The sequence below is a fragment of the Triticum dicoccoides genome, chromosome 6A (genome assembly GCF_002162155.2).
Source record: "Triticum dicoccoides isolate Atlit2015 ecotype Zavitan chromosome 6A, WEW_v2.0, whole genome shotgun sequence".
Lineage (NCBI taxonomy): Eukaryota > Viridiplantae > Streptophyta > Magnoliopsida > Poales > Poaceae > Triticum > Triticum dicoccoides.
Genome location: NC_041390.1, coordinates 357,881,137 through 357,888,913, shown reverse-complemented (window position 1 = coordinate 357,888,913; position 7,777 = coordinate 357,881,137).

The following is a 7,777-nucleotide window of genomic DNA, read 5'->3' as shown; positions in this document are numbered from 1 at the left end:
CGATCCAGATTGGATCGAGAGGGGGGAAAGTGGGGCGACGGGGGGTTAGGGTTAGTGGGTGTGAGGGGATAAGGGAGTGGGGTGGGTCGGCCGGCTGGGCCAGTGGGCTGGCCTGGCTGTCAGCTGGGCCGGTTGGCCCATTGGGGGGGGTCCCTTTTTTTTATACCTTTTATTTATTTTACTCTTTTGTTTTAAATTATTTTAAATTACTTAGGCATTTTATAAAAATGGGTTTGTTGCACGATAATTACCTTTGTAATATTTAGTACAATCCAAACATTTTTGTTTTAATTTTTGCAAACTTTTATTGTTATCATTAATTTGAATTTTGAATTTTGGACCGGTTTTTTCCTAACGATAGCTTAGCAGCAGTAATCGTGGTGACGTGGCATCATTCGCGTGGAATTACTGTAGCCTAATTATCTGGGCGTCACAATTCTCCTCCACTACAAGAAATCTCGTCCCGAGATTTACGAGGTAGTGTAAGGGGGAAAGATTTGATTACGAAATTCTAACGAGTCTTCTCGGTCTTGGCTGTCCTTTCGATGAGGTTGATCCCTTTCATTGATGTCTTCATTTCTCTGCTTCAAGTCACCATGATCAAGTCATCATCCTTTCTTCGGGATCTCCATCGTCCTACGAACGCGACCAAGGGGAAAAACTTTGGAAGAACGCATCTTCACAAAGCTGGGCATCTAACGGTGAACTCAATGGGAAATACACAAGGTACCCCACGAGTTGTATTTCAATGAATTCGTTGAGTGCAATATACGATGGTACCAAAGTTTCAAACGGGTAGGCAAACATTCGATGACTAGACAGAAGCTGGATTGGGGGTTTGAACAACGAGAATAACATGGTGTTTGATTCCACGATGAATAATGGTATAGCATTCAGCTCATGAATCACATACGAAGCCAGGTGCAAAGGATACATTAGAATCCGGATTATAAAGGAGATTCAGGTTTCGATCCAGTGGATCTGTGGGTTATGGGCCCAACATGTGGGTTGAAAGTAGGAAAGGTGGTGACATCTTGCACAGCCGCGACAGGGAGGCATGTCAGTGGATAGCTTTTCAGCTATGTCGGCAACAATGTCGGTACCAAGGACGAGGAACAAAGAGAAACCATTTTCCTGCTCGTTGAATGAGGCGAACCAATTGGCAAAGTTCTCACCCATAGGTGGTTACCGGAATGTCATCAACAATAGTAACAGGGTCTTACAGACAGAGTGGTACCACAAGGTGCTTACCTAAGTAGGGAATTATTTCTGCTCAGTTAAGTCAGATTACAGGAAAGGTTAAACAAAAGAATGGAAAGGAAAACATTATTATCAGATTAAACAGACCAATGAAAAGAAAAATTGTGATTACACACAATTATTAGGAGTATATCCTTCTTATGGGCAAGCAGAACATGGCATACAGGGTAGGAGAGCAAGTACCCAACCATTCAGATAAAGAGGCAAGGATTAATCAAGATGTTACCCATACAATGGTGTTTGGATAACTGACCAAGAAACATTTAGCATCGCGCCTCCAATGTTCTTGTTGATGAGCGGGGTATCATAGTCATGCTTCGAGGTAGCAATGATATGGTGTTTCAATCAAGGGTCTGACTTTGGATACACAAATGATCCATCAGGAGCAACTTATAAAATAAGTTTTACAGTTTCCTCCAGGAAGAATGGTTATCCTTGCAAAAGAAATTATAATAATAGGTCCTCCAGCCCGGGGGGGGGGGTGCTAGGCATGACATCATATTACCGGGTCATCAAAGGACCAACATCATAACTCCTGGAAAGTTGTCCCAACCATCATATCTCACCGAGATTCAGATCCGGTTGGTGTCATGATACCTCAGACTCAGGATGTCCGAGAAGAAAAGGTGCAACACAAATAGACGAAAAGACATTTCAAGATTCTCAGGAAATGAACTATGGAAGCAAGTTCCGAAACCAGAGTTCATCATTAAACCAAGGAGAGGATGAGGAAGTGGCTGACGGACTCAGCGATAGTTCAACGAGGTATCCAAAAAGATGCATCTCCTCAATTATGTGGATAAGGAGATAGCATTTGTCCGATCAAATGATATAATGAAGCATGCTCGAGGACAACATACACAATTAAACATTGGTTGAAAGGTGCGCCCGAAATATGGGTTGGGCTGCACGACCAATGTCAGAATGGTGATTCAATAATCAATAGTCTAAGAATGAATGGTTGACCATTAACTTCAAAGCAATAGGGTTGCTAGAAGTACAGAATCCAAACAACATAGTTCACTTGTTGGTACCCCGGTTGGGATCAACCGAGGACCAAGAAAGAATGGTGATGGTGAGAAGTATCACTATACCAAGAATTTCTTAAGAGGTGGAGCAATCCTCACCACATCCTTGATATTAAAAGATGGTAATACTCCAAGGTAAGGAAGAACAAATGCTGGATAGTAGGGATCTCAAGGTATAACTCAAAACACGAACAATTTTGTATTGAACGGAAGGCAAATAAGTGGTCAAAGGTAACAGAAATCATAAGGGGCAAGGATGGTATTTCTCATCATGAACTCAATTGATATCCTGGAAGAGCTCATAAGGTTGATGATAATCACGACACATTTGTCGAGAGATTTCATGAAGATGTAATCAATCAGTGACGACATCAAGTCAAAGGAATAATGAAGCGGAAGGTTATTGGAACCATGGGTAGGACACAAACTTGAAATCAAGCTTGTTGTTCAAGGCGAACTGATATGACGAGGAAGATCGATGTAAGTTTAGCTCATCATCGAAAATTGTGCTCCAAAAAGGAGGACCAGGTAGCACGGTTAAAATTTAGCCGATTAGGCTAGGAAAGACTTAAAGGATTAATAAAATCGTAAGCAACGAAAATTACTTAGGGTTATCGAACCAAAATGTGGAATCATTGTTCTCGATTGACGACAACCCAGAACCCGAGAAAAAATGGAATCCGTGAGAAATAATAGTTGATGAAGAACCCATAATAAGTTATGCAACCCCATGATATTCTTGAGATACCAAGGGGGTAATACTCGACGACAAATCAAAGTAGAGGTTGGGCTGGGGTATTACTCTGTAGAAGACAAGTGCTTAAACTTGCACGAGAAATGGTATTTAAAGGAGATCATGGTCGGAACCACGATTGCAAAAGGCCAGATCCCAGATATAAGATGTACTTATACCAAGGGAATAATTAATTTAAGAGAAGCTTTAATGATAAGATCTACATCGTGTCCATGGGCATGAACACAAAGTTCAAGGTCGACTCCCACTTCCATAATGCATAACCTTCCATTCACTTCTCGTTCTCAAAGAAGTTGTATGGTAGAAAATTATCTGCTAAACACTAGAAGGGTTGACTTGTCAAAACCTTCCAGTTCATACGGTTTTTAAGGAAGGTATAGGTTCAACCCAATGGGGCTTCTTAGAAACATATACCAGAAGTTTCAAGAGTAAATATCACAAGCTCGAAAGCAGAGCAAGGTTGAGAAAGTAGATGATACAATTTACCAAAGGCATTATGTATCCAAGGGAAGGCTCACAAGGTTATTGAATATGAAGGACAATGTCGGATAAAATCCATTAAAGGATCTGTCGATCCATAGCAGAGCTGATGTGAGCATCGGAACACAATCAGAGGAAGTAACAATGCAAGGGCATTGGATTATAGAAACAACTAACTAATCCAGAGCTCAAATGCAAAGGAATTATGATTTCCAAATTAAGGGAACAGAAGCAATGTTCTGATTAGGGGTGGATAAGTTGAATAGCCTTAGGGGTACTATCGACGGCATTTGGATTGGTTGAGAACCAACTCTTGTTTAAAATGACGTCTGAGCCAGAAAGATAATTTAAAAGGATCAACTGATGATTGCGTGCATTCGCACTCATGTTGAATCAAAAGGATCAAAATGACGATGCCTAAGGATACTAACGAATATTGCCAGACATATGGAAAGCATCCATCATGCAAGTAGACAAGTATGACAGAGCAATAAGCTACTAAGGATTTTTGGGGGATAGAATAGTATTTTAAAGACCATTGTGAAACACATGAACAATTGGGGGATGAGCGGATACTCGATAAGTGCGAGAATTATCCATAGGGGTATTCAAGTGACAAGGAAAAGCAAGGCGGTAAGCTCAAAGGATTATCGAAACAACGACGAGTGTTTCGAGGTATCTGGTAGTAACAAGACCAACTGGGGATGAATGTAAGAATAACAACTGCAAGTAGTTATCCATAAGGGTTGACGGTGGAAGGGGAATTGCAAATGCGATGAACATAAGTTCTCGGGTTAACAGCGGAGAGTATCTTCAGGGTCTTCACGTGCCGCAGATGATCATCATTAATAAGGGGCTCTCCGGGTGAAAGTGATAACAAGATCCTAATGTTAGTTTCAGCAAAAATCATTTAACCCGAATAGAAGAGAGATCAGAGTCCCAGAGTATAGGTCGAGGAATAAAAGATCCTAATACCACCCAATGGCGACGTGGGCCCGTAAGGCACACAACCAAGTTAGTAAAAGTTTTGCAATGACTAGACTCAACTTCGGCCAAGGAGGTGGAAAGGGGGATTCCTACAGGCAGTCGGCTCTGATACCAACTTGTGACGCCCCCGATTCAATCATACACTAATCATGCACGCAAATGTGTACGATCAAGATCAGGGACTCACGGGAAGATATCACAACACAACTCTAAAACATAAATAAGTCATACAAGCATCATAATACAAGCCAGGGTCCTCGAGGGCTCGAATACAAGTGCTCGATCATAGACGAGTCAGCGGAAGCAACAATATCTGAGTACAGACATAAGTTAAACAAGTTTGCCTTAAGAAGGCTAGCACAAACTGGGATACAGATTGAAAGAAGCGTAGGCCTCCTGCCTGGGATCCTCCTAACTACTCTTGGTCGTTGTCAGCGGCCTGCACGTAGTAGTAGGCACCTCCAGTGTAGTAGGAATCATCGTCGACGGTGGCGTCTGGCTCCTGGACTCCAGCATCTGGTTGCGACAACCAAAAAGAAAGGAAAGGGGGAAAAAGGGGGGGAGAAAGCAACCGTGAGTACTCATCCAAAGTACTCGCAAGCAAGGAACTACACTACATATGCATGGGTATATGTGTAAGGAGGCCATATCAGTGGACTGAACTGCAGAATGCCAGAATAAGAGGGAGATAGCTAGTCCTATCGAAGACTACGCTTTTGGCAGCCTCCGTCTTGCAGCATGTAGAAGAGAGTAGATTGAAGTCCTCCAAGTAGCATCTCCAAGTAGCATCACATAGCATAATCCTACCCGGCGATCCTCCCCTCGTCGCCCTGTGGAAAAGCGATCACCGGGTTGTCTGTGGAACTTGGAAGGGTGTGTTTTATTAAGTATCCGGTTCTAGTTGTCATAAGGTCAAGGTACAACTCCAAGTCGTCCTGTTACCGAAGATCACGGCTATTCGAATAGATTAACTTCCCTGCAGGGGTGCACCACATAACCCAACACGCTCGATCCCATTTGGCCGGACACACTTTCCTGGGTCATGCCCGGCCTCGGAAGATCAACACGTCGTAGCCCCACCTAGGCAAAACAGAGAGGCCAGCACGCCGGTCTAAACCTAAGCGCACAGGGGTTTGGGCCCATCGCCCATAGCACACCTGCACGTTGCGAGGGCGGCCGGAAGAAGACCTAGCCTAGCAGGCGTTCCAGTCCAATCCAGCGCGCGCCGCTCCGTCGCTGACGTCTAAAGTGCTTCGGCTGATACCACGATGCCGGGATACCCATAACTACTCCCACGTAGATGGTTAGTGCGTATAGGCTCGTAGCCAACTCAGATCAAATACCAAGATCTCGTTAAGCGTGTTAAATATCCGTGAACGCCGAACAGGGCCAGGCCCACCTCTCTCCTAGGCGGTCTCAACCTGCCCTGTCGCTCCGCCACAAAGATCCACTCGCAGGTGCTCCACCAGCCGACCCGTCTTTGGTCACCACATGTATCATGTATAACGTATATAGTATATACCCGTGATCACCTCCCGAGTGATCACGGCCCGATAGTATAGCACAGCAGACGGACAAGAATGTAGGGCCACAGATGGAAATACTAGCATCCTATACTAAGCATGTATGATTGCAGGTAACGGTAACAACAGTAGTAGCAAGGACAGGCTATGCATCAGGATAGGTATAACGGAAAGCAGTAACATGCTACACTACTCTAATGCAAGCAGTATAGAGTAGAATAGGCGATATCTGGTGATCAAGGGGGGGGGGGGCTTGCCTGGTTGCTCTGGCAAGAGAGAGGGGTCGTCAACTCCGTAGTCGAACTGGGTAGCAGCAGCGTCGGTCTCGTAGTCTACCGGAGAGAAGAGGGGGAAGAAACAATGAATATCATGTAAACAGATGCATATCGATGCATGACATGACAAGTAACGATGCTAGGTGTGCCCTAACGCGGTAGGAGGTGATATCGACGAAGGGGGAAGACATCCGGGAAAGTATTCCCGGTGTTCCGTGTTTTCGGGAAGAGGAGCCAGAGGGGGAAAGTTGTGAGTTCGATAGGTTAGGGGTGTGTGGCGGACGAATAGGTTGCGTATCCGGAATCGTCTCGTCGTTCTGAGCAACTTTCATGTTGAAAATATTTTAATCCGAGTTACGGATTAAAAGATATGATTTTCTAAAGATTTTATTAATTTCTAGAATTTAGTTAATTATTTAATTAATTCGGAAAAAAGATTAATGACATCAGCATGATGTCATGCTGACATCAGCAGTCAACAAAGTTGACTTGGTCAACGTGACGTGTGGGTCCCACCTGTCATTGACTGCTTAGTTAGTTAGGACTTAGCTAATCTAATTACTGTTTAATTAACTAACTAGTTAATTAGGTTAACTAAACAAGATTAATTTAGTTAATTAATTTAATTAATTAATTAAATAAATTTATTATTATTATTATTATTATTATTAATTCTTTTTTTTATAAAACCGTTCTGGGGCGGGCCCATATGTCATAGGCCCTGGGGCATAACGGGCGACGGGTGCGGGGTGGCCCGAACGGGCGCTACGGGCACCCGACCGCAGGCAGAGGCCATGGCCCGACGCGGCTGGGCGCCGGCAGCCAAGGCGCCGGCCAAGGGAGGCAGCGGAGGTGGCCGCGCGGCGCAGCGATGAGGAGTAGCGCGGGGAGGAGGAGGCCGCGGGTGGTGGCCGGAGTGGGGACCAGACCGGCGAGCGGGAGGTACGGGTAGCAGGGGGCTTCGGTGGTGGCCGTGGCCGGTGACGACAAGCGCGGGTTTCCGCGCGCTCCAGGGAAGCGCGGGCGTGGACAGAGCTCAGGGGGGGTGGTTCGCAGCGGGCGTCGCCCAAAGCAAGCGGGCGCGCGAGGGAGAAGTCGGGGACGGGCGCGTGCGGTGCGCATGCGCTGGAGCCAAGAGGGGCGGTGACCACGACGGGACAGCGCGAGCGCGTGGCCACGCGCGGGCGAGGGGCAACGGCGAGTGAGCGTGTGCTCGTGCGAAGAACGGCAACCGCGACGACGGGGAGAGAGGGAGATGGGGATGGCGCTCACGGAGGGATGTAGGGTCCAGGGCAGTGGTGCTCGTGGTGGAGGCCGAGGACGACGACGGCGTGGAGGAGGCAGTCCGGTGGGGAGGCGGTCGGGGAGGTCCAGCAAGGAGCGAAGCTCCGGGCGGCGATGGTGTGGCGCACGGCGTCGGGGTCACTTCCCGGTCCAGGAACGGGGAGGAGGTGGAGGACGCGGTGAGCT